Raw genomic sequence first — 8,376 nt, 5'->3', positions numbered from 1 at the left:
CTAAAAAAGGAAATTCTAAAAGCACAATGGCAAGCAATTCCAGCAAGGAAAATAGGGGGGAAACAACAGAAGAAGCCAATGTGGCTTCACAAAAAGCTTAGAGATGACCTGAAAACAAAAAAAGGACACATACAGGAAGTGGAAAGAAGGCCAGGCCACAAAGGAAGAGTACAGGCAGGTATCACAGAATTGCAGGGATGGTGTCAGGAAGGCTAAAGCTGAGAATGAGCTGAGGTTAGCGAGGGATGCTAAAAGCAACAAAAAAGCTTTCTTCCGGTATGTCCATAGTAAAAGACAGAGAAAAGAAACAGTGGCACAGCTACTCAGTGAGGATGGCAAAATGATAACAGATGACAAAGAAAAGGCAGAAGTCCTCAATTCCTACTTTGGCTCAGTCATCTCCCAAAAAAGGATCTGTGATCCTCCCGGGAAAAATGAAGAAGGGGCAGGATTGGAGCTTGAGATTGATTGACAAATGGTCAAGGAATACCTAATCACTTTGAACGAGTTCAAATCGGCAGGGCCCGATAAACTGCATTCTAGAGTATTGAAGGAACTGGCTGAAGAACTCTCATAACCGCTGTCTTATCTTTGCGAAACCATGGAGGACTGGTGAAGTGCCGGATGACTGGAGGAGAGCTAATGTTGTCCCTATCTTCAAAAAAGGCAAAAAGGAGGAACCGGGGAATTACAGACCAGTCAGCTTATAACATCAATCCCTGGAAAATCTCTGGAGCAGATTATAAAGCAATCAATCTGTAAGCACCTTGAAAACAATGCAGTGATTACTAAGAGCCAACATGGATTTATGAAGAACAAACCCTGCCAAACCAATCTTATCTCATTTTTGGCCAGGTAACCTCCCTTGTAGACTGTGGGAATGCTGTGGACATAATATATCTCGACTTCAGCAAAGCTTTTGACAAAGTGCCCCATGATATTCTGATTAGCAAGCTAGCTAAATGTGGGCTGGATGGAACAACTATCAGGTGGATCCACAGTTGGCTCCAGAATGGTACTCAAAGAGTGCTTATCAATGGTTCCTTCTCAAATTGGGCAGAAGTAACAAGTGGGGTACCACAGGGCTTGGTCCTGGGCCCAGTGCTCTTCAACATTTTTATTAATGACTTGGATGAGGAGGTACAGAGCATGCTTATCAAATTTGCAGAAGATACAATTGTGGGGCATAGCTAATACCGTAGAAGACAGAAACAAAATTCAAAGGGACCTTGATAGGCTGTGTAATGTGAGTACGAACTCAAGTGAATTAGATATAGTTAGATGGGGGAATCAGTTGGGAGAGGGACCAGTAGGAAAACGAAAGCAGAGCTCTTGGTTATGCTGCAACAGACTGTTAAGTAAAGTTTGTTCCTTCTAACGAGTATTTGTGATTCATTTGAACTCTTGCAAATATACATGGTGTCAGAAGACTACCTAAAAACACAAGGCAGTGAAAAATGGACCAGTTGAAGCCTCCAAAAAAGTTGGTGTTTGAAGAAAATGCAACAGAGAACTGGAGAAGATGGAAGCAAGGGTTTGAATTGTACTGCATTGCAAGTGGAGCAGATAAGAAAGATGAGAGACTCCAGTCAGCATTATTTCTGCATGTGGCAGGTGAAGAAGCAAGAGAGGCATTCAATACTTTCCAGTTTGATGATGATGCAGATAAATATAAAATTCAAGTTTTGATGAATAAATTTGAAGCTTATTGTGTGCCCAGAAGAAATGTTACTTATGAAAGGCACAGGTTCTTCACTAGAATACAGAGTGAAGGAGAAAGGGTAGACCAATATGTGACTGAGTTGAAGCTTTTGGCTCAGACCTGTGAATTTGGGGAGCTGTGTGATTCTCTTATTAAGGATCGCATAGTGTGTGGCATTCAGACAGACAGATTGAGAGCCAAGTTACTGAGAGAGAGTGATTTAACCCTTGAGTGTGCAGTGAATATATGCAGGGCAGAAGAAGTGGCTGCAAAACAGATGAAAGATTTTGGGGCAACAGAAAAACAAATGGATGCCTTACAGGGCAAAAGTACCTTTGAAAAGCCGAAAGTAAGCCAGCCTCAGAGCAAATGGAGCTTTGGCACTACTACCAGCCCCCAAGAAAAGGAAATGCCACAGAGGCCTGTAAAAGCAGCAAAGGCCTGCTACAAGTGTAGTATCAGTCATCATGACATAACTGCTTGTCCTGCATATGGGAAGGAATGCAGAAGATGTGGCAAACTTAATCATTTTGCTAAAATGTGTAAAACTAGAGATAGAAAACTTCAACACAGACAAATGTTCTCAGTAGCAGATACAGCTAAAAATGCTCATGATTTCTTCATTGGCGCATTGAATTCTTCAGCTCTGGAAGATGAACGGTGTGCGGATCTTCTCATAAATGATCACAAGTATGAGGGTCACAGGCTCTGTCCCTGGAAAAAGATGGCAATGGAGAGGCTTGTTGTTTCTGAGCTCCGTGAACTGTGATTTGTAATTTATTAGCTTGCCTCATTGTACCATAGTACTATGTACTATGAATTAACATTTAAAGTTTAGAACAACTTCACATTTTGTTCTGTAATTTATGAGGACCAGTCTGCTGATTACAACTGGAGTTATCTGCTGCTCCCATGCTGCCAATGATAAGGAGGTAGAAAGTTCCTGGATTCGTCAGTTTGTTAACTAAGAAGTAATTCCTCTAACTTCCTATTTTTACTATTTATATCGCTTAGACATTGTTTTAATCTTTTGTTGCTCAGTATAGTTATACTGTTTTTACTTTTACTTCTTGCTTTTTATTCTATTTTTATTGATTGGTCAGCTGGCTGAATTTTTTATCAGGAGCTGCTGAATGAGACCAACGGGTTTAAAGTGCCAGGGCTGAATTCCATCTAAGTAAAAAAATTTTCCTCTGGACCCTAGGCTAAGGTAGCTGTTTCCTTGGAACATTGTATTTTAGCTAGAAGTGATGGTACTTACCAGAGAGGGATACAAACAACTGGGACTGCTTCCTATAGCAGAGGGTATTATGTCCGATGTGAAAAAACAAAATCAACTTAAAATCACAGATTTCTATGGCTCCAAACAGGAAGATCCTCCTGCTGCAGAACTCTTAGAGGTGTTGTCATCTGAATGCAATGGAAAATGCCTAGATTGGTCCTTGGGCCCCCAATGTTTAATGAAACCAACAAGTGGGGATTATATGGAGGCTGATGAATGCTCCTTGGCTGTGGAGCTAGAGCAAGCTAAGTCTTTCAATTTAAACTCTGGGCAGGTCTTTATTCCCGAACATTCATACACACATCGCAGCCCTGGGAGTTCTGGGATCTTGAGGTTTAATCACATCGGCCCTTGTCAGTCTTCTAGCTGCAGCCATAAAGAAGCCAACAGTAATGATACTGACCCTCAAGAGGTGATTAACCTTTTTTGCTCACAGCTGGAGCTGACTAAATGCTTGTTTATAAGGTGAACAGAGGATTTGTGTAAGATTGAGAATCTACTAATTGAATGCAGACAACAGTTGTTTATGCTAACGGACTTAATATCAACCAATTTAAAGGGACCGGTTCAGCCTCCCTCCGCAAATAAAGTGAGCTATGAAGAGGATTTGAAGTCTCGGGAAGACAGGGAAATTAGTGCTACCCTTAAACTGGTTTTGTCAGCTGGCACTTGTCAATATGAGAGTGCAGGTCAGACTAGCACAACAATTACAACCCATACACTTAATAAACGTTATACTAAGGGCCTAAATAAAAAAGGCGCTAAACGGAAAAACAGTACGGTTTCAGCTAACTTAAAACAAAAATAGAAAAATATAAAAACTGCCGGCAGTTCCAAGAGAGGCTCTAAAATGAATTTTAATAGACTTTTTAAGATATTGGAATGTGAGGAGAAAGGCCATGAGATATCAAATTCCTTGAAACAAACAATTAAAAACAAAAATAAAAACAATGCTGAACAAAAGCGATCCTCTTTGACACAATGCCCAGAAATCCTGAGTACCTATGATAAGATGGGCCTCTCGGAGCCCTGTCTAATTGGATGACCCATAAAAAGGAGCGAAGTACTCCTAACCAAGGATATGGATTGTGAGCACCAAGAGAACTATCGGACACCCTCCCTGGAAAATAAAAAGTGGTGCCTCCAGCTAGAGGACAAAGTTTTAGTCTTTACTAACTACCCTAAACCTTATGGATGGATGTTGCAACGGGAACGGAAAATGCACCTATTCAAGTTCTTATCTTTGGTAGTTAAGCCATCGTTGAAAATGGACTTCTTTAAGAAGATCAAATATCTGTACTATAATAGTAGAACAGCCCGTGCTAAGGTAACTTTTGCTACTGTCTCCATAATGAACCTAGTTTACTCCTTTAAGATGTTTTTGAGAAGAGGTATTATGATTAAGAGACATTTCAGAGACAATTCACCTCCTCTGCCTCTGGATTTGTGCAGGAGAGGGATGTGTTTTGCCCAGCAAATAAATCACGGGGGCCTCTCATCGAATTTTCAAATACCCGAGTTGCCTCCCCCTTGACTTTACCAACTAATAATTCTGGAACAAGTAACATAGGGGTTGTGAAATCCGGGGATTTGCATCCTACAGGGAGACATGATATGAGCGAGATGGTTCTTGCCCCTGAAAATTTTCTCTCTGAAGAACGTTTACTTATTAATAGCTTTGGGGCACTTCCTGAATTTGAACGTGAGATTTTATTAAGGTTGCCCTCTTTGGAAGCTATACTTATGAAATTGGTTAACTATGACAGTGATCAGAAACTGAATGCTTCGTGCCCGACAGTGTCTGACAATAAGGATGGGAAGAACTCTAAACTCTCTGCAAAACCTTCGGACCAGACTTCTAGAATTCCAGGATTAATTTCATATAATGTAGTCAAGGAAAACTCTCTTTCCTTGGAGCATCATACCAGAACCGTGTTGGGTTACCTGGCTTTAAGCCTGGAAGTCATTATAAAACAAATTCCAAATCTGTCATCAAACCCTGATCTTCTAAGTCTGATTTCAGCTGAGAATTTAACTGTGTCACCTCAATTGCCTGCATTTAATATAAGTGGGGAATCATTTCAAAGTTTGGCTCATTATGATTTTGTAAACTTGGAGCCGAAAATTTATGATTGGATCGATGTACAATTTCTGGATGCTCATGAGTATAGTTCGCCAGCTCATAATTAGACACTCTATGTCTACAGTCTTTCCCCCGATTTCCAGACCTCCCCCTACGAACTGTTGTGTTATGAATGATCCCCAGGCAATGATGGACAAAAGTGAGCAGGCGGACTGACTGCCCACGCCGCCCGCCCCTCATTATATAAAAACTCTTTCTTGGAACGTAGCGGGATGGAGCACAAAAGATTGGGACCCTAGTCTTATGACATATTTAAACAAATTTGATATTATTATGCTTCAGGAGACTTGGTGTACAGAACATATATATATTGAAGAGTTTGTATCGTTCTGTACCCCAGCACTCCCCAATATAAATAAGGGTAGGGCCAGGCAGGGTTTGTGCACTCTGGTTTCCTCTACATTGAATGTTAAATCAACAGAGCTTTTGTCTATTGGTTCAACCGACACTGATTCTATGGTGCTGCTTTTACTTCTAGAATTTAGGTTGTCACAGATACCTCTACTTTTGTTTAACATCTATTGTGCTCCAACTTCAAATAGAGAAGTCTGTCCAACTGGCTCAAATTAGAAGCCTTGTACGATTACTGGCAATCTAATTTTACTGATGCTATCCCAATTCTAGCAGGGGATTTTAACGCACGGACAGGAACTTACCTGGAGGAGGTCCCCTCGATTGGGTTTCTATCCAATGTTGATAGGAAACATTTATGGTGCAATGCTCGACACTCTAAAGATCACCATCTAAACTCAGCTGGAATGGGCTTGCTTCATTTTATATACAAGCATGATTTGATTATCCTAAATGGTTTGCCTCCAGGTGATGACTGGGGGGAATTTACTTTCATCTCTTCTCGAGGGTCTAGTGTGGTGGACTATTTAATTATCCCTAAAGAGATGAAATTCAAGGGCTATATATTTAAAGTAGCAGTTCGCACTGAGAGTGATCATTTGCCCTTGGAACTTTCACTCCCTATTTCTGGTGGTGCTCATTTATATAAACCCCTTGCGATATCTTCAAATTCATCAACACAGACAGATTTTAATAAGATCAAATGGTCTCTTGAAACAGGCCTGGCATTTAATAAACTTATTCAACTTCCTCATATCACCCAAGCTGTAAATCGGTTGGCTCTAGCCAACGAGCCCTGTTTAGCTGTGACTTCTTATGAAGAAGTAATTCAGGATGTCAATGCCTTTTTTTATACTGCTCCTAAGTACAATTTAAAACATCAGAGGGATAGATATAATAAATGGTTCGATGAAGATTGTAGGAACTTAAAGAGAACCATCCGCTCTGTCTACCACAGCTATTGTAGGAATAATGAACGCCAATTACCATATTCCTATTACGTACTACGTAAAGAGTATAAGCAACTCATAACTAGGAAAAAAGGTGAGGCTGTCAGGGATTCCTGGCGCTTACTTGTAGCTGCAACCATTACACGTAACACTAAGCCTTTTTGGCAGTTAGTTACTGCAGCGTTACCTAGCCACAAGGGTGGTTCTGACTGCCATATTCCAGCTGATATTTGGGAGGGGCATTTTCGGACCGTTTTTAACAATGTTGATTCTGTATGGCACCCCTCCTCTCCTGTACTACCACCTGATACTCCTGAATGGCCTCCAGTTGACCCGGACAGTGTTGTAGAATTAATAACTCAACTTAAATCTGTCAAGTCATCTGGCAAGGCATCTGGCCCAGATGGCATTCCCCGAGCTGTTAAAATGCAATATTACCTGGTGGGCGTCTATGCTGGCGTCTCTCTTTACGATAATTAATAAATTGGGAGTGATTCCAGCATCCTGGCTGAGAGCATTTATTATTCCCATATATAAGAATGGCCCTAAAAATGACCCGAATAACTATTGGCCTATCAGCTTGCTCTCTGTGGTGGGAAAGATTTATGCTAGCTATTTGGGCTCTAAGTTGAAAATGTGGGTTAGTGCCAACAATATCTTAGGCAAGGAGCAGATTGGATTTAAAGTGGGCCATTCTACTATAGATCACTGTCTGGTTCTAGCTCAGTTAGCATATAAGTATTCTAAGCCCCATAGAGGCAAATTATTTGCGGCCTTCATTGATTTGAAGTCTGCTTTTGATTCTATCGTACGCAAACGTTGTGGAATAAATTAGAATCTCTCTCTATTGAGAAGAGACTCCTTTGGTTGATATCAGCTTTGTACCATAACACCTCGATCCAGGTACGCTGTAACCATTGTGGTCATCTCTCACGAGAAATACGTTCCTCTCGAGGCATTAGGCAAGGATGTGTTTGAGCACCTATTCTATTTAATTTATATTTAGCTGATCTTCCCTCTATTTTGGGAGAATTACAATCTCATCCCCCTAAACTGGGAATTCCCAAAGTGCCAATTTTGCTCTATGCCGACGATGCGGTTTTATTATCTCAAACCCAGCCGGGATTAAAATGACTACTGTTGGGTTTTGTGGACTATTGTGAAGATAATTTATTGACTATTAATCACGCAAAATCCAAGGTTATGGTGTTTTCTAAGAGCAGGTCCAGGTTTTACTGGAAATTGGGATCTAAAAGAATTGATCAGGTTAATTTGTTCCGATATCTGGGGATTTGGTTTCAAGAGGCGGGCAGCTGGAAATCCCATATTAACTATATTAAAGCTAAGGTGAAAAAGAACTTAGGGGCCTTAACCTGTTTTTATTTCTCCAAAGGAGGCCAATTCGTTGCAGCTGCAATTAGTATTATTAGATCCAAAGTAATCCCAATGGTGTTATACGGGGCGCTGGTTTGGACTCCCTTTCAAAAGGGGCACCTTGGAGGAGTCCTACATGCCTTTTTAAGATCTATTCTGGGCTTTCCCAGATGCGTTTCTGGGGCTTCCCTTATGCTAGAAGTCGGTTTACACTCTGTAAACTGCCTAGCATGGATGCACACTATTTACTATTGGCTTCAAAGCTTTTCTAAGACTACTCCTGAATCCCTTGTTAGACAGATCTTAAACCCCTTGTATAACACCTCATGGTTTAACCTGTGCATTTCTGTCTGTCGTTCTGTTTTCTGCCTATCATCGGTGGGATATGCATCCTTTGTTAGTTTCCAAGAAAGGAGGGCGGCTCCCAAGGACTATGGAAGCTTTTCTAGGTAATCTGACCCATTTTCCAGGTGACAGATTACTTGCCTGCTGAACAGTAGCTGATCAGACACAATATTTTTATTTTGTCTGGCTTTGCACAGAACTCCTTGGAAGCATTAATGGATTTCAGGCT

This window comes from Rhineura floridana, chromosome 1, assembly GCF_030035675.1.
Source record: "Rhineura floridana isolate rRhiFlo1 chromosome 1, rRhiFlo1.hap2, whole genome shotgun sequence".
Lineage (NCBI taxonomy): Eukaryota > Metazoa > Chordata > Lepidosauria > Squamata > Rhineuridae > Rhineura > Rhineura floridana.
The sequence above is the reverse complement of the archived record's forward strand: the minus strand, read 5'-3'. Positions refer to the sequence as shown.